At 37.7% G+C, this 18,908-nt stretch overlaps 1 long non-coding RNA gene across 1 annotated transcript; it reads left to right on the forward strand.

Annotated features, from left to right (window-relative positions):
* The first annotated feature begins 10,648 nt into the window (after positions 1 to 10,648).
* On the forward strand, positions 10,649 to 14,595 carry LOC134484452 (uncharacterized). The gene is made up of 2 exons (XR_010061907.1): positions 10,649 to 11,127; positions 14,362 to 14,595. It is a non-coding gene; the product is annotated as an uncharacterized LOC134484452 (long non-coding RNA).
* The last annotated feature ends 4,313 nt before the right edge of the window (positions 14,596 to 18,908 follow it).

The following is an 18,908-nucleotide window of genomic DNA, read 5'->3' on the forward strand; positions in this document are numbered from 1 at the left end:
CAATTTTGTGTGTTTAGTGAGAGCACATAATCTGATTTGACCTTTGTAAATTTAAAGTGGCTATTGTCAAATATAGTAAGCGTTTTTTCCATGTACACATTCAACAATGGGCTTCTATAATGATACTGGAAAGACTAAAACTCTGTATATCCAGAAAAAAATAATTAATTGGGTACATATCTAAACAAAATATTCACAACTGAAGAGACTTAAATGACTAAGAATCTAATGCAAAATATATATCATCCTTATACATTAGAGAAATGCAAATCAAAATTATTCTGACATTTTTTTCATCCCTTTCAGAAACCTTAGTTTAATAACACATGAGCCAACTTATCATTACTGTGTTATGGAGAGAGGAGAACATTGCTATTCTCCTGGTGGAAATGCAAACTTCTACATCAACTTTAGAAATCAGTATGATGTTTCTTCATGAATGTAGAAATGGATACACCTAAAGATATAACTCGAGGACATATTTCCAAATGTTGATTTACTCTACTATACAAACCCTTGATAATTTGGATATTTTCAAGTTGTTCTATAGCAATTGAATGCATAAGGAAAATATGGTGTATTGACCGACTAGAAAAAGTAAAGCATGTAATTTTCAGGACAGTGAATGGATCTTGTGAAAGTCATCATAGTGACTTAACCCAGATCAAAAAGGCAAAATGGGATACTTATTCACTTTAACCTTAATGTTAATTCAGAAAACTGTGCATCTGTAAGATCATTTTAGTGTGTGCTGTCCTCATTTTGGGAAATGCAAGTGTACTTATGAATTGCAGAGTGACACTGTCAGGAACAGGAATGTCAAATGTGAAGAGACAGGGAAGAGGGCGACAATGGAGGGAATATAGAGATGTACAGCTAAAATTGTGTGAAATTTCAGTCATAGAATGGAAGTAGAATGGAGTAGAAACTATTTTTTTTTAATTTTCATCAAGGTTTATGAAGATTTATTATAGGTACAGGGACAGAAGATAAAATATTGATTGGTTAACTATGTAAATTAGCAATACTAAGTACATTTCAAAAATTATGGATTTCAGCTTTCAGTAAACCTGTAGTATAGATTATGATTATATAGTCCCTAAGGAGTGAGATGTGAATGTTTCTGTTGGAAACATAAATGTATTGTATTTTTAACCTTATATGTGTACAACAATCTATTCATTTGCTTACATTTCAAATGTCATTTCCCCTATTTGTCTTCCTTCCTTGAATCACCCAAGCCATTCTGATCCTCTTTGTTTCTAAGATGGTGCTCCCCCATCTACAAGCCCACTTCCACTTTAGTCCTCTACTATCCCCTTCTTTGGGATATGACGTTTCCACAGGACCATTGACTCCCTTCCCAGAGATGGAAGATGACGCAGTTTTCTTCTCCATATGATCTATGATCTATGTAGCAGAAGTCATGGAGTAACCCAAGTATACACTTGCTTGTGATAAATTTCCTGAGCCTCTGAAGGGTAAACTTAATTGATAGTGTTGTTCTTCATATTGGGCTCCAATCCCCTTTAGATCCTTCAGTCAATCCCCTAACCATTCTTTTCTGGCTCTCAGTTTCTGTCAAATAGTTACCTGTATTTGAATCTGTCACCGTCAGATGACGGCAGAGCCCCTCAGAGGAGAGATATATTAGGGTCTTATGAGCAAGCACATCTTAACATCAGGAATAGTCTGAGGATTTGGAGTCTGTGAATGAAATGGATCTTCTGGTCAGGTGGTCTCTGGATTGCCTTTACTTCAGTCTCTGCTCATTTTTTGTCTTTGCATTTTTTTAGACTTTGGACATTTATAGGTTAAAGATTTTGAACAGTGTGGGCATCACCTGCTCTTCACAGGTGGGCATGTCTAGCTACAGGAGGCAGACTCTTGTGGTTCTATCTCTTTGCTGCTTAGTATTTCCACTACCATCATCCCCGGAAATTTATGGGACCCTCTAACATCCTAGAATCTGCGACTTTCCTGGAGATACTCAAGTTCACCAGGTACCACTGATGCTTATTGTTATTTATTCCAATTTTCCTCTAGGTTTCTCTCTTTTCTCTTTATATTGTTTCTACTCCCTCCATTTTGTCCCTCCTTCTCTACTTTTAGCAAGGTCCCTCAATCACTCTGTCTTCCCTTACCATTTTGTTCTCACTTCTAAGTGGGTTGCAAGAATCCACAGTTTGGCCTTTTACCGTTTTAGCCACCATGTGATAAATGATTTGTGTATTGGGTATACTGATCTTATGGCTAACATCGACTTCTCAATAAGTACATCCCGTGTTATGTCCTTTTCGATCTCTGTTACTTCACTAATTTCCAGGTCCATCCCTTTGCCTACAAAGTTCTTGGTTTCCTCATTTTTAATACCTGAGTAGTATTTCTTTCTTTTAAAATAGCATTCTTTCTGTATTTATTCCTCAGTTGAGCTGAAGTATATCACAATTGTTTCCTGCATTTGATTAATATAAGTAAGACTGCCATGAACATGTTCAACCACATGTCACTGTTATATGTGGATCATGCTTGAGTTTTTGCGTTGAAGTGAGTGGTAAAGCCGGGTCTTCAGGCAATGCTATTTGCAATATTCTCTGAACCTCCACATTGATATCCAAACTGGCTATACAGATACCAATCCCACCACCAGTGGAGGAGTGTTCCACTTTCTCTACATCCTAGCCTACTCTGCTACTGCATTAGTTTTTTGTTCTTTGTTTTTTTTTTTTTTCTTAGTCCCACTGATTGGCGTAATGCAGACTCTCAAGTTTATTTCAATTTTCATTTTTCTGATAACTAAGGATGATTAACTTTTCTCAGCAATTGACATACATCCGTTGAGAATTATTGGTTTAGCTCTCTAACCCTGGTTAAAAGTTGGTTTACTAGGTTATATGGGAGTTTAACTTTCTGAACTATTTCTATATTTTTTATTATGGCACTCTACCAGATATATGTTTGGTTAAAGCCTTTTCCAAATGTGTCGATTTCTGTTTTATCCTATTGGCAGTGTACTTTGCTTTAAAGAAAATTTTGAGATTGATAAGATTTCATATATTGACTGGTGATCTTAGAGGCTGAACCTTTGGGATTTTGTTCTGAAAATTTTTTCCTGTGCAATTGTGTTTTAAGCATTTTCTGACACTTTCCCTTCTGTTGGTTTCTGCATATATGGTTTTATTTAGATTTCCTTGATGCACTTGGACTTGAACTTTTAAGAAAGTCATAGAAATGTATCAAATGACACTCAGCTATATCCAGACCAACAGCTAGGGTATCATCATCTCTTAAAATGAATACTTTTACGTACAACATACTTAGTCATTAGGGAAATGCAAATCAAAATAACCCTGAGATTCCAACTCACATCAGTCAGAATGGCTAAGATCAAAAACTCAGGTGATAGCAGATGCTGGAGAGGATGTGGAGAAAGAGGAACATTCCTCCATTTCTGTTGGGATTGCAGACTGGTACATCCTCTCTGAAAATCTGTCCGGAGTTTCCTAAAAATTGGACATTGCACTGCCTGTGGACCCAGCTATACCTCCCCTGGGCATATACCCAAAAGATGCTCCAACATACAACAAACACACATGTTACACTATGTTCATATCAGCCATATTCATAATATACAGAAGTTGGAATGAACCCAGATGCCCTTCACCAGAAGAATGGATACAGAATACAACATATATTTATACAAAGTACTACTACTCAGCTATCAAAAACAATGAGTGCATGAAATTCATAGTCAAATGGATGGACCTAGAAAATATCATCCTGAGTGATCTTTCCCAATCACAGAAAAACACACAAAGTATGCACTCATTGATAGGTCGATATTATCCCAAATGCTCAAATTACCTAACGTACAATGCACAGACCACATTAAACTCAAGGAGGGCCAAAATGCAGATGATTCACTCCTTCCTTAACAGGGTAACTAAAATATCCATAATATAGTGAGGCATTGTTTTTAGGAGGCTGAAAAAATGGCCATTCAGAGTCTGATGGGCATGTGCCCATATGTATATATGTATATATTTACCCAAACTTGATAAGATTGATGAAGCTAAAAAGTGCATGCTGGAAGGAACTGTATATAGATTCCTCCTGAGAGACACAGCCAGAGCATGTGAAACACAGAGACGAATGCCAGCAGCAAATCACTGAACTAAGCTTAGGACCCCTTTGGAGCAATTAAAGGAAGGACTGAAGGAGCTGAAGGAACTTGCAACCTCAAAAGAAAAAACTGCCAGCCAACCAGATCTTCCAGGTACTAAACCACAACCCAAAGACTATACATGATCTGACCCTGGGCTCCAACTGCATATGTAGCAGTGAGTAGCCATGTTGGGGCACCATTGTGAAGGCCTTGGTCCTACTAATGTTTGACGCTTCATGTAGGGGAAAGTATGGTCGGGTGCATTAAGGAAAGTAATGTGGAGGGGACAACCACATTATAGAAGTGGAGGGGTAGAGGTTCGGGCTGATTGACTGGAACTCTGGAGAAGGAATAAAATTTAAAATACAAATAGTAAATACCCAATTTAATAAAAATGGAAAAAAGTGTAATCTTACACATCAAAAATCTTACTGTTAAATAAATATAGCTTTTGACATTTTAAAATATTTATTTCCTATAGAGATTAGTATTGTGTATGCACATAGAATACAAGTGCTCAGCACTATATTAGCTAGTTATATGGAGCCTGAGTACTGAACTCAGATGTTCTAGAAATATCTTTCAAAATAATTTTAAAAAGTTTATTAATTATTTCTACATTTATCTGACACATCTTTATTTACTATGTCCAATTTCTGTTAAAAAGATACAGAAAAGTTACTTATTCTTTTTAAAAACATTGTTACACATATTCCAGCACTGACTCTATATGAATTAGTGAGGATATTATAAGGTATTATTAACCTATTGTCTTCCTATAAATGTTAATTCTGTAGCTATTTATTTATTGGATCTTTGATTTTTTATTGTATGAAATATCAAAATCTACATTTGCATGCCATTATTATTTACTTAAAATATTAATTTAATTGATTGTAATATGGCCTACATGTAGTGGGCCATGGGAGAAATGTAAGGATTGCTGAAATGTGTACAGTCTCCTCTTTGCTAAGTTTGGCATGTATCAAAATCAGAAAGGTAGAGTGACTGGTATTTATAAGGAAAAACGAAGTAATTACATATGGTGTCGTATGCTGTGAAATGATAAGCAAGCTCAACATTTAAGATTTTTAATATTTAAAAGAAACAAAGTTATGTTATATTGCTTTTAAAGGATTTCCTTCTGAGGAGATAATTGGGCCTTAGTAACGAATGTCCACTAATATGATACAAGCTATGCTTATTATTTAAAATTAATAATACCTGGATTAGGCAAATATTGTATGAAGTTTCATCCACTATACCCCTGTTTAGAGATTTTATATGACAAAGATGAAAAAGGTTATCTTTGGTTCCTTATTGAATTTTATTAAATTAAATGAATGTTTTCAAAAAGAAATTTTCAAGAATATAGCCATACCTGAACAGATATTTTAACTGTTTTTTGTTAGTGTTCTCACTCTGTGTAATTTCACTATAGGGTCAAGCAATATTGTTAGTATATCTGAGATATTCATCACATTTTATCATCCACTAACCTTCAGCATGTTCAAATTAACAACATCCATTTTGAAACCAGTACCAGCTTTTAAATTTATTTCCTTTTCTACCCTATTACATCTTGATGCCATTTTTCTAGTGTTTTAAAATGGATTTGTAAATAAACCTGCTAATTTAGTCCACTCATAATCACTTGTAAATCTTCAACAACTTTCACTGAGTGTGAAATTCTGGTCTTTTACACGTTTTGTTTACAATTGCATGATGCACATCCCTGCATGAGCTATTTTACAAGCTCTGCTTTCTCTTCCAGAAGTTTTCTTCCTATGCTCCCTGTCACATGTCTCCACTCCCCAGACGTCTCCACTTCCTGGGGACTCAAGTCTCTTGACGGTTAAGTGCATCTTCTCTTGTTGTTTCCAGAACCAGCACTCTAGTCTTAGAGGCACCATATTAGCTGGTGAATGATGCCGCATTGATGGCTCAGTGTGTGAAAAAAACCCTGGGGTCCAGGTTAGTTAACAGTGCTGGTCCTCCTGCATGGTTGCTCCCCTCCTCAACTTCCTCCATCTCTTCTCTAGTTTGACCACAGGGCTTAGCAGGCTTAGCAGCTTCTGTCCATTGGCTGAGTGTAATTGTCTGCATCTGACTATTTCAGCTGCTTCTTGGGTATTTCTGAAGGCAGCCATGTCAGGTTCTTTTATGAACATGACAAATCATAACTAATAGTGTCAGGCCTTGGGGGCCTCTACTTAATCTGGTTCCCAGATATGGCAGGTCACTGGAATTCCTTTTACTCAGGTTCTTCTCTGGTTTTGTCCCTGATGTTCTTTCAGATAGGAACAAATATGGGTCAGAGTTTTGATTTGTGGATGGCAACCTTGATGCTCCCTCTTCCTCAGGGAGGTAGTCCCTAAAAGTTCCCTCTACCCACTCCTGGACATTTCACTGAGTCCTGATAGTCTCTTACCTCTCAGGTCTCTGGAATATTCTCAAGCCACCTCCCAACTCCAAACTTTTAGTTCCTGAGGTTGCCTGTTTCCATTCATTCTGCTGGCACTCAGGGCTTCAGGACTTCTCCCCACCAATACCTGACCATGTTCCCCTTTTCCCTTACTGTCTCCTTTCTCATCCAGGTCCTACACTCTTCCCTCCTGTGGTTCATTTCTTCACCCTCTCAAGTGGGTTTGAGGTTCTTCACTTTTGCTCTTCAGCTTGTTAAACTTTTATTTTCTCTTTTATAAAAATTGGATATTTTTGTTTACATTTCAAATATTATTCACTTTCCCAGTTTTCCATAAATAAGACACCTATCCTTTCCCCCACAATTTCTTCTATATAGGTGTTCCCCCTCACCAACAACTCACTTTCCCAGCACCCCCTGACATTCCCCTACACTGGGGGACAGCTTTGGTAGGCCTAAGAGCTTCTTCTCACATTGAGGTACAACAAGGCCATTCTCTTTGCTACATATGCAGTTGGAGCCATAGGTCTGTCCATGTCTGTACAGTCTTTGTATATTGGTTTAGTACAAGAAAACTACGGGTCAGTGGAATTGTTGTTCTTTTGGGCTTGAAAGCCCATTCAGTCCTGGTAATCCTTTCTCCAAATTTACTAACAAGAGTTTCATTTGCATTCCACTGGTGTGCCAAAAACCTTCACTTCTGTAATTGGCATACTCTACCTGGGTCTCTCAGGAAAGATCTATATCTGTTTCCTGGAAGCATGCACTTCTTACAGTCATCAATCTTATGTAGTTTTGTGGCAGATCTGTCTATCTATCTATCTATCTATCTATCTATCTATCTATCTCCATCTCTATCTATCTAGCTAGCTAGCTAGCTATATCTGTATCTGTATCTGTATCTGTATCTGAATCTGTATCTGTATCTGAATCTGTACTTGTATCTGTATCTATATCTATATCTATATCTATATCTATATCTATATCTATATCTATGTCTATGTCTATATCTATATCTATATCTATATCTATATCTATATCTATATCTATATCTATATCTATATCTATATCTATATCTATGTCTACGTCTATGTCTTATCTACATCTATATCTATATATTTTTTGGCTTCTACAACTATGTTGTTAAGTGGAATTTTAGAATGAATTCTGTGCAACTAGGTCAAAAATGTAGAATCAGTAAAGGGTAGTGCCAATCAGACTCCCTCCTGTTATTATGAACCTATTGACACTGAGGTTTCTCTGTACATCAAGCAATTCCTCTTCCTGCCCATCCTCCTAAGTCTTGAGTATGGACTGAAGAAAGAATCATGGTAAAACCTCCAAAACCCTTTAGTCTAGCCCTGGAAACACAGGAAGTTAAATATTTTAGACGGATATCTAATGGGACTAGAGATCTTCATTCTATAGTCCATTATGTCCTTTGCTTTACTGATGTCTCATAAATTTTGGATATAATAAGGATTCGGGAGATTAGCATTACAATTTAGTACACAATATTTACACTGTTGTATTCGCTCTATAGCTGGGCACACTTTGTTGCTAATTCATTGCAAAAAATGGAATTGCAAAACAGAATTTTTGAGTACACATTCAGGAATATATATATATATATATATATATATTTCTCCTATAAAGGAAAGTCCAATACGAAAATGAAATACAATATTCAATCAAGTAAAGGTCTGTAGTTATAATACTGGTCTTTGGGAAACAGAGAAATCCTAGGAAATTGAAGTGTATGTCACAGGAATGGACCTGACAATAGAATTCATCCGGAGTAAACTCCACCACCCCATGTTCCTAGATCTTTTCTACCCATGCCAAGTGCCTGAATAACTTTCTCCATTCAGAGCATGAAACCACTAATGAAGAAAAAAGAAGTCTCTAGTTTTAGAGAAATAGAGTACATAAAAGTTTCCCCTGTGTCACAGGAGACATACAAGGTAAAAGCACTGTTGATACTGGTCAATGTAAGGAAAGCTATTTAGAGGGAGGCCACAGCAGTTCTCAGAGCGATCATCTTTAGGCCCTCCCTTAAAAATCTCTTTTAACCTGGAGAGCCCTATCTTCTTCTGCGATGTCACAAGTGTTGACAGCAATTGCCTCTCAGATTTACCTTCACTACGTCCTGGGTTTACTATTTGGCCTCTTGATCAGAGTAAACATCAATTTGGGAAGGAAAACAAAGAGGATGGAAAGATCAGATATGGGGAGAATGAAGGAAGCTGGCCTTCTGTCTTGGTATAAAAAAAGGAATAAATACGAGGTCCATGGTACAGCTCAGTGAGTACTTGGTAGGGTTTTAGTGGGATTGCTAAAGAGATACCCTTGATCTGAGCCACCCACCTATGGGATTCAGATGCTGGGAGCCTTTCAGAGGCATCTGGACTACCTTGTTCTTATGGTTACTGGAAATCAGAGTGTTTATATCATTAATTTCTCTATTCCAAAACCGAGTGCTGGAAAGGGCACAGTTGTTTTCCTGAGAGCTCATGGCCTTTATACTCTTTGACAAGAATACAAAGGACTTAAGGAAAAAGGGAGAGACAGGTATTGTGTCCCTAGCTCAGAGTAAACTCCTCCATGTTTTGGATACCCCATAGTGCAGAAGGGGAAGCAGCAGTGCTATTAGTTGAGACGTAATCATCTCAGTCTTTCCACTAATATTTCCACTGACTACTAATTTACTTTTCTGAGTCAATAGGTATGATTAGCTGTCAGTTTTCTCTTCTTTTATTTCTTTCATTTTTTATGTTTTAGGAATTTTTATTGCTTTTCTATCTTGATGTTTATATATTTACATTTAATGTTATTTCGTTTCCCATTTTCCAGGCCATAAGATTCCTTCCAGTATCCTTCCCCTTCTTCTCTAACACCCCTGACTGCGACTTCACCTTCCCTTGAACTGGGAGACAAACCTAGAGAGTACCAATAGCTTCTGATTCCATTCAGAACAAGGCCATCCTCTGCCACATGCAGTTTGATCCATAGTTCTGTCCACGTACATTCATTGAATATTGCTCTACTACCAGAAAGCTCTGGTTCATTGACATTGTTGTTCTTATGGGATTGAAAGCTCCTTCAGCTCTTGTTATCCTTTCTCAGAAATGACCAACAAGAGGTCCACTTCAGGTCACTGGTTTACCACGAGCGTTCAATTCTTTATTGACATGCTTTAGCTGTGCCTCTCAGGATATATCTATATCTGTTTCCTGGCAGAATGCACTTCTTAGCTTCATCACTCTTATCTAGTTTTGGTGGCTGATATATATATATATATATATATATATATATATATATATATATATATATATTGTGCCTCCTACAGCTATTTGGTTAGGTGGTAAGGTGGAATGTTAACTTGGATTCTGTACAACTGGGTCAAGAATGCAGAATTTACAAATGACAATGTCAAATAGTATCCGTCCTGTACTTATGAAGTTATTGAAGTTGAGATTTCACTGTTCCTCAAACCTTTTTTCTCCCTGCCCATAATCCTGTTTCTTATATTTGGCCTTAAGAAAGAATCATGGTAACACATCTAAAACTTTCAGTCTGGCCATGGGAACAGAGGAAGGTAGATAGTGTAGTTCAGATATCAAATGTGACAAGAGATCTGAAATGTATACTCCATGTTGTCATCTGCTTTATTGATGTCTTGTAACCTTTGTATAAAATAAGGATTTGGGAGTTTATCATTTTAAGTAGGTACACAGTATTTACACTTTTATACTCACTCTATAGCTGGGCCCATTTCTTTGCCAAAATCATTGCAGAAAATCGAATAGGAAAACAGAATTTCTTAGTACATATTCAGTATTATTTATAAAGTTCCCTATCAAGGTATGTACAATAAGAATGTGAAATACAATATTCATTCACCTAAAGGTCTGCAGGGAAAATACTGGCCTTTAAAAAACAGAGAATACCTAGAAAATTGAACTGTATATCACAGGAATGGACCTGGAAATAAAAATTTTATCCAGAAGAATCTCCTCCTCTCCTAGTTCCTAGATCATTTCTACTCATGCCAGGAACCTGACTAACTTTCTCCATTCAGAACATGTAACGACTACTGAAAAAAAGAGAAGACTCTAGATTTAGAGAGATGGAGTACATAAAGGGTCCCCCTGTGTCACAGGAGATCTACCTGTAAAAGGAACTCTCGAAACTGGTCAATGTAAGGAAGCTGTTTAGTGGAAGTCCATGACAGTTCTCAGTGACATCATCATTAGGCCCTCCATGAAAAATCTCTTGTATCCTGGAGAGCCCTAGCTTCTCTTGTGGTGTCACAAGTGTTGCCATGCCTGCAAATGCCTCTCAGATATTCCTTCCAATAGGGTTTAATAATTGGCCTCTAGTTCAGAGGAAACATCAATTTGGGAGTGAGAACAATGAATATGAAAAACTCGGAGATGGGGAGAATGAAGATGGCCTTCTGTCTTGGTATTAAAAAAAAGGAAGAAATATGTCGACCCTGGGAAATCTCATTGCGTTCTTGGTAGGAGTTGAGTAGGTAAGTTGAAGAGATAGAATTGATCAGAGCCTTCCACACATGGGATTAGGAGCTCAGAGCCTGTTAGCAGCATCTTGATTTCCCTGTTTTTTGTGGTTTCTGTAAGTCAGAGAATTTACATCAATAATACCTTTATCCCAAAAGCCAGGTGTTGGGAAAAGCACTATTCCTGTACTTAGAGCTCATGGCTTCTTCTTTTTTTTTTTTTTTACCCAGAAGAAAGAGTTCCTTAGAATAAGTGAAAGACAAGTATTGTGTCCTCAGCTCAGAGTAAAATCCACAATTAATTGGATACCTATAGTGAAGTTTATGTCTGATCCTGGTATTTGGGAGAGATACGTGTTACTATTTCATCATATCAGTCTTTCCACTAGTATTACTCTGACTCCCATTGCCTGATGGTGACCCTTTAGATTTCACAGTCAATATGTGTGATTAGCTGGCAGTTTTCTTTTCTTTTCTTTTTTTTTTACAATTCATAATGGTTAAGCATTATATTTTATTATCTTTTTTTTTAAATATGAAATTTTTTTTATTAACTTGAGTATTTCTTATATACATTTCGAGTGTTATTCCCTTTCACGGTTTCCGGGCAAACATCCCCCTCCCCCCTCCCCTTCCTTATGGGTGTTCCCCTCCCAACCCTCCCCCATTGCCGCCCTCCCCCAATAGACTAGTTCACTGGGGGTTCAGTCTTAGCAGGACCCAGGGCTTCCCCTTCGACTGGTGCTCTTACTAGGATATTCATTGCTACCTATGGGGTCAGAGTCCAGGGTCAGTCCATGTATAGTCTTTAGGTAGTGGCTTAGTCCCTGGAAGCTCTGGTTGCTTGGCATTGTTGTACTTTTGGGGTCTCGAGCCCCTTCAAGCTCTTCCAGTTCATTCTCTGATTCCTTCAATAGAGGACCTATTCTCAGTTCAGTGGTTTGCTGCTGGCATTCGCCTCTGTATTTGCTGTATTCTGGCTGTGTCTCTCAGGAGCGATCTACATCCGGCTCCTGTCGGTCTGCACTTCTTTGCTTCATCCATCTTGTCTAATTGGGTGGCTGTATATGTATGGGCCACATGTGGGGCAGGCTCTGAATGGGTGTTCCTTCAGTCTCTGTTTTAATCTTTGCCTCTCCCTTCCCTGCCAAGGGTGTTCTTTTTCCTCATTTAAAGAAGGAGTGAAGCATTCACATTTTGATCATCCGTCTTGAGTTTCGTTTGTTCTAGGGATCTAGGGTAATTCAAGCATTTGGGCTAATAGCCACTGATCAATGAGTGCATACCATGTATGTCTTTCTGTGATTGGGTTAGCTCACTCAAGATGATATTTTCCAGTTCCAACCATTTGCCTACGAATTTCATAAACTCATTGTTTTTGATAGCTGAGTAATATTCCATTGTGTAGATGTACCACATTTTCTGTATCCATTCCTCTGTTGAAGGGCATCTGGGTTCTTTCCATTTTCTGGCTATTATAAATAAGGCTGCGATGAACATAGTGGAGCACGTGTCTCTTTTATATGTTGAGGCATCTTTTGGGTATATGCCCAAGAGAGGTATAGCTGGATCCTCAGGCAGTTCAATGTCCAATTTTCTGAGGAACCTCCAGACTGATTTCCAGAATGGTTTTACCAGTCTGCAATCCCACCAACAATGGAGGAGTGTTCCTCTTTCTCCACATCCTCGCCAGCATCTGCTGTCACCTGAGTTTTTGATCTTAGCCAATCGCACTGGTGTGAGGTGAAGTCTCAGGGTTGTTTTTATTTGCATTTCCCTTATGACTAAAGATGTTGAACATTTCTGTAGGTGTTTCTCAGCCATTCGGCATTCCTCAGCTGTGAATTCTTTGTTTAGCTCTGAACCCCATTTTTTAATAGGATTATTTGTTTCCCTGCGGTCTAACTTCTTGAATTCTTTGTATATTTTGGATATAAGGCCTCTATAGCTGGCAGTTTTCTTATCTTTAACTAATTTATTCTTTTTCATTTTTTAGCAAATTTTTTGCTGTATTAATTTTATTTTTCCATATTTACATTTCAAATATCTTTACTTTTCCCTGTTTCCTTCCGTTAAGATCCCTAACCGGTCCACTTACCTTTCTTATATAATCCCCCTTACTGCCCTGTGGAATTCCCTTGAATTGGTAATAAAACCTAGTTTAGGCCAAGGGCATCTCCTTCCATTGGTGCCCAAAAAGGCCATTCTCTACTACATATGCAGCTGGAGCCATGGGTCTATCCATGTATAATCTTTGAATATTTGTATAGTACCAGGAAACTCTGGTTCATTGGCATTGTTTTTCTTATCAGATTGAAAGCTCCTTCAGCTCTTGTCAAACTTTCTCAAAATCTACCAATAGAGACCTGTTTTCAGTTCACTGGTTAGCCATTATCATTCACTTCTGTATTTGACATGCTCTAGCTGTGTCTCTCATGAAAGGCCTATATCCGTTCCTTCTAATCATGCAATTCTAAAATTCATCAAACTTATCTAGTTTTGGTGGCTGATATATCTATATCTACATCTATATCTACATCTATATCTACATCTACATTTATATCTAATATATATATATATATATATATATATATATATATATATATATATGTAACCTACCTGCCTCTTGGATATTCCTTCATTGTCTATAGAGTTATCTATAACTATATCTATAACTATAATTATATATCTATAACTATATTATAACTCTCTCTCTCTCTCTCTCTATATATATATATATATATATATATATATATGTAAACTACAGGTAAGAGGTTAGATAGAATTGAAGGTCTACAGGGAAAATAGGTGCCTTTGAGAAACAGAAAATACCTACGAAATTGAACTATATGTCACAGGAATGAACCTGGGAATAAAATATTATCTAGAAGAATCTCCTCCACTCTTTGTTCCTAAATCTTTTCTAGCCATGCTAAGCCCCTGCCTAACTTTTTCTATTCAGAGCATGTATCCACTAATGAAGCAAAGAGAAGTCTCTAGCTTTAGAGAGATGTAGTAAATGAAGGTTTCCACTGTGTACCAGGAGTCACTCCTGGAAAGGGCACCCTTGAGTCTGTTTCTCGTAATGAAAGCTGTTTAGTGGGTAGGCCATGGCAGTTCTCAGTCACATCAGCATTAGGCCCTCCCTGAAAAGTCTCTTGTATCCTGAATAGCTCTATCTCTTTCTATGATATCACAAGTGTTGTCATGACAACAACTGCCTCTCAGATATTATTTCCTTTCCTCTAGGATTTGCATATTGGCCTCTAATTCAGTGTAAACAACCATTTTGGAGGGAGAACAAAGAGGATGAAGAAATCAGAGATGGGGAGAAGGAACCTGGCCTTCTATCTTGGTATAAAAGAAGAAGAAATATGTGGTCCATAGGAAATCTCAGTGAGTGTAGGGGTTGAATGGAATTGCTGAAGAGATAGACTAGACCTGATCCTTCCACAAATGGAAATAAAGAGATTGGAGCTTCTCAGAATCATCTGGACTTCCCTGCTTCTTATGGTTCCTGGAAATCAGAGAGTTTATATCATTACTTTCGTTATTCCAAAAGACAGGTTTTCATCTGGCACATTTGCTTTCCTGACAGCTCATGGCTTTTACTTTGAGTCCAGAAGAAAAACATCCTAAGGAAGAAGAGAAAGACAAGTATTGTGTCCTCAGCTCAGAGTAAACTCCTCCATGATTTGGATTCCTATAGTGCAGTTATCTGATACACTGATATCTGATATCCGGGAGAGAGATGTGCTTCCAGTTGAGTCTTCATCATCTTAATCTTTCAAATACTATTACTCTGACTACCGTTCCCTGACAGTGATTCTTTAGATTTCTGAGTCCATAGATGTGATAGCTGGAAGTTCTCTTTGATTTTATTTCTTTCATTTTTTTTATTTTTAACAAAATTTATTGCTTTTTTAATTGAATATTTCTATATTTACATTTCAAATGTTATTTCCTTCATCACTTTTCTGTCCATAAAAACCCTAACTGGTCCCCCTCCCCTTCTTCTCAAATCCCTCTTACTGCGCATTCACATTCTCTTTAACTGCGAGTCAAACCTAGGGAGGACCAAGGGCTTCTCCTTCCATTGGTGGACAACAAGGCCATCCTCTACTACATATGCATTGGGAGCCATAGGTCTGTCCATGAACAGACCTTTGATTATTGTTTTAGTACCAGAAAGCTCTGGTTCATTGACATTGTTGTTATGGGGTTCAATGCACCATCAGCTCTTGTAATCATTTACCAAAATCTACCCAAAAAAGGTCCATTTTCAATTCACTGGTTTGCCACTAGCATTCACTTCTGTATTTGACATGCTCTAGCTGTGTGTGCCAGGAAAAATATATATCTGGTTCCTGGCAGCATGCACTACTTCTTAGCTTCATCAATCTTATCTTGGTTTGTTGTGCATATCTATTCTCTTGTACTTCCCTGACTATCATTCCCTGAAAATGACACTTTAGATTTCTGAGTCAATAGATATGATTAGCTGGCAGTTTTCTATTCAGGTATATTATCATAGGCTAACTATGGAAGAGGCTTTGATGAGGGACAAGCTCACCTACACATCTCCTCCAGCCCAGGTAAGAATATTTTTGTCCTTCAGTCAAATGAGGACAACATTCTTTTCTACCTACTGTCCTGATGCCTTTGCTGAAAAAGCAAGAAATTGTCACTCCTGTGTGCTAAGCTGAACAGTCAATGATGGGTAAGAGAGTGATACATTCACGAATAAAGGGCCAAAGGCATGGGACTTGGGGGGTATCATTAGTTGCTGCCTTATCCCATGATGGACCCTGGCTGAAAGATTCTCTTGGCCATGTGACAAATAACACTCAAACCTAAGACAAACAAAGTTCTTGAGGGGTTTATTCCAGGACAAGCATGGCCAATTCATATTCATTTGACTATAAGGAAGGGGGAGATGTCAGGAGTGATACCATTGAAGCCCAAAGGTGTTGATGTTATTATTATGGTTAGAATTAAGTATGACTGGATTCATGGAAAATCCCCAGCCATGTGGAGAAGCATATTACAAATCTGGTAGTCAAGAAAAATAATAATATGATAAAGTTGTCCTGGTGACTAATAATATGACAAATATGTGAACATGCTGACATCCTGTTAACATCGAACGATTTTCTGACCACATGAATATTTTGTCCTTGACCTGCATAAATGTTTCTTACTTCCCCCCTCCCTCTGTTACACCTCTGTTACAGTATAAATTCAGCCATGGAAAAAAATTAATTTGACGCATGGTTCAGAGTCTTGTCTTGGAGTCCATCTTGGCTTTGCTTGTCTCCAGGTACCCTCAGACCCCTCACTTACACAGCTCTTGTAATCCTTTCCCAGAATCTACCAACAAGAGGTGCATTTACAGGTCACTGGTTTGCCACTATCACTCACTTCTGTAATTGACATGCTCTAGCTGTGTCTCTCAGGGAAGATCTATATAATGTTCCAGGTAGAATGCACTTAGCTTCATCAATCATATGTAATTTTGGTGGCATATATATATATATATATATATATATATATATATATATATATATATATATATATACAAATTTGGTGACTCCTACAGCTTGGAGGTTAGGTGGAATTTTAAGATTGATTCTGAGCAAGTAGTTGAGGAATGTAGAATCCACAAATGACAGTGCCAAATAGAATTCCTCCTTTTGTGATGAAACTATTGATATTGAGGACTCCCTGAACCTCAATACATTCCTCTCCCTGACCTCTTCCTATATCTTATGTTCGGCCAGAAGAAATAATTATGGTAAAACATCTAAAACCCTCAAGTCTGGCCATGGGAACAGATAAAGGTAGATATTAGAAAACTGATATCTGATGGGACTACACAACAGCACTCTGTAATCCATTTTGTTCTTTGCTTTATTGATATCTGGTAATTGTTGGATAAAATAAGGATTTGTGACTTTATGATATGGAGTAGGTACATAATATTTACACTGTTATATTCACTATAGCTGAGCTCTGTTTGTTGCCAAAATCATTGCAAAAACTTGATTTGGAAAAAAAAATTTGAAGGCACATTCAGGAATATATATAAAATCCCATATAAAGGAATGTACAATAAGAAAATATAATAAAATACTCACTCAATTAAAGGTCTGTAGTGAAAACACTAGCCTTTGGGAAACAGAGAAACCCTAAGAAATTGAATCATATGTCACAGGAATGGTCCATTGAATAAAATTATTATCCAGGAGAATCTCCTCCACTCCACGTTCCTAGAACATTTCTACCCATGCCAAGTCCCTGACTAACTTTCTCCTTTCAGATCATGTAACTACTAGTGAAGCAAATGAATTCTCTAGGTGTAGAGATATGGAGTACGTAAAGGTTTCCAATGTGCCACAGGAGACACTCCTGGAACAGGTACGCTTGAAACTGGTCAATGTAAGGAGAGCTGTTCAACAGGAAGGCCATGGCAGTTCTCAGTGAAATCATCATTAGGCCCTGCCTGAAAAAATTCTCTTGTATCCTGGAGAGCCCTAGCTTCTTCTGTGATGTCAGAAATGTTGTCGTGTCTTCAACTGCATCTCAGATATTCCTTCAGTACCTGTAGGGTTTACTAATTAGCCTTCTAATCAGAATAAACATCCATTTAGTAAGGAGAACAAAGAGAATGAAGATATCAAATATGAGGAGAAGGAAGCAGGCCTTCTGTCTTGGTATAAAAAAAAAATAGGAAGAAATACATGGTCCTTGGAAAAGCTCAGTGTTTCCTGGGAAGGTGTTGAGTGATTCCACTGAAGAGATTGCCTTGAATTGAGTCTTCCACATATGGGAAGTGGGGGCTGTCATACTCTTATAACCATCAGGACTTTCCTCATTGTAATGGTTCCTGAAATTTAGAGAGTTAAATCATTAATTTCTTTATTCCAACAACCAGGGGTTGGGATGGGCACAGTTGTTTTCCTGAGAGCTCATGGCTTTTATTATTTTTGCCCTGAAAAAAAAAAGGTGCCAAAGAAGAAGGCAAAGACAAGATTGTGTCCTCAGCTCAGTGTAAACTCCGCCTTGTTTTGGATTCCTATAATGCACTTTTGTGTTTGACACTGACATCTGGAAGAGAGAAGTGTGTCTAGTTTAGACTTCATCATCTCAGTTTTTCCACTAGTATTACTCTGATTAACATTCCGTGACAGTGACCCTTTAGATTTCTGAATCAATATGTGTAATTAGCTGGCAGATATCTTTTCTTTAATTTCTTTGATTTTTTAAATGTTCAGCAAATTTTGTTGCTATTTTAATTGGATATTTCTATATTTGGATTTCAAATGTTATTTTCCTTCCCAGTTTCCTGTCAAGAATAGAGCTAAATAGTCCCCCTACCCTTCTTCTATAACCTCCCTTAGAGCACCTTGATATTCCCTTGAACTGAGAGTTAAACCTAGGTTTGACCAGGAACTTCTCCTTCCATTGGTTCCGAACGAGGCCATCCTCTGCTACATATGCAGTTGGAGCCATACGTCTGTCCATGTACACTCTTTGAATATTGGCTTAGTACCAGAAAGCTCTGGTTCATGGGGATTGTTGCTCTTATAGGGTTGAAAGCCCCTTCAGCTCTTGTACACTTTTCTCAAAATCTACCAACAAGAGGTCCGTTTTCAGTTCTCCGCTCTGCCACAAGCATTCACTTCTGTATTTGACAGATTCTAGCTATGTCTCTCAGGAAACATCTATATCTGGATCCTGGCACCATGCACTTCTTATTTTCTTCAATCTTATCTGGTTATATGTGTATATATATA

Source organism: Rattus norvegicus, chromosome Y (assembly GCF_036323735.1).
Source record: "Rattus norvegicus strain BN/NHsdMcwi chromosome Y, GRCr8, whole genome shotgun sequence".
NCBI lineage: Eukaryota > Metazoa > Chordata > Mammalia > Rodentia > Muridae > Rattus > Rattus norvegicus.